The sequence below is a fragment of the Procambarus clarkii genome, chromosome 40 (assembly GCF_040958095.1).
Source record: "Procambarus clarkii isolate CNS0578487 chromosome 40, FALCON_Pclarkii_2.0, whole genome shotgun sequence".
In the NCBI taxonomy this organism is placed as follows: domain Eukaryota; kingdom Metazoa; phylum Arthropoda; class Malacostraca; order Decapoda; family Cambaridae; genus Procambarus; species Procambarus clarkii.
Window position 1 is genome coordinate 40,467,867 of NC_091189.1, and position 1,243 is coordinate 40,469,109.

Sequence of the window (1,243 nt, forward strand, 5' to 3'; positions counted from 1 at the left end):
GGTCCTGCCTCACAGGGTTACTTGAATTCTACGACCAGGCAACAAAAATAAGGCAAGAAAGAGAAGGGTGGGCAGACTGCATATTTTTGGATTGTCAGAAAGCCTTTGATACAGTGCCACACAAGAGGCTAGTGCGAAAGTTGGAGATGCAGGCTGGAGTGAGAGGGAAGGTACTCCGGTGGATAGAGGAGTACCTAAGCAACAGGAGACAACGAGTCTGTGTGAGGGGTGAGGTCTCAGATTGGCGAGACGTCACAAGTGGAGTCCCGCAGGGGTCAGTCCTTGGACCTATACTGTTTCTGGTATATGTAAATGATCTCCCAGAGGGTATAGATTCGTTCCTCTCAATGTTTGCCGACGATGCAAAAATTATGAGGAGGATTGAAACAGAGGATGATAGTAGGAGGCTACAAGATACCTGGATAGACTGAGTGAATGGTCCAACAAATGGCTGTTGAAGTTCAACCCGAGTAAATGCAAAGTAATGAAACTAGGCAGTGGAAACAGGAGGCCAGGCACAGGATACAGAATAGGAGATGAAGTACTTAATGAAACAGACAGAGAGAAAGATCTAGGAGTTGATATCACACCAAACCTGTCTCCTGAAGCCCACATAAAGAGAATAACGTCTGCGGCATATGCGAGGCTGGCTAACATCAGAACGGCGTTCAGGAACCTGTGTAAGGAATCATTCAGAATCTTGTACACCACATATGTAAGACCAATCCTGGAGTATGCGGCCCCAGCATGGAGCCCGTACCTTGTCAAGCACAAGATGAAGCTGGAAAAAGTCCAAAGGTATGCTACTAGACTAGTCCCAGAACTAAGAGGCATGAGTTACGAGGAAAGGCTGCGGGAAATGCACCTTACGACACTGGAAGACAGAAGAGTAAGGGGGGACATGATCACAACCTACAAAATCCTCAGGGGAATCGACCGGGTAAACAAGGATGAACTATTCAACACTGGTGGGACGCGAACAAGGGGACACAGGTGGAAGCTGAGTACCCAAATGAGCCACAGAGACGTTAGAAAGAACTTTTTCAGTGTCAGAGTAGTTAGTAAATGGAATGCATTAGGAAGTGATGTGGTGGAGGCTGACTCCATACACAGTTTCAAATGTAGATATGATAGAGCCCAACAGGCTCAGGAATCTGTACACCAGTTGATTGACGGTTGAGAGGCGGGACCAAAGAGCCAGAGCTCAACCCCCGCAAGCACAATTAGGTGAGTACAATTAGGT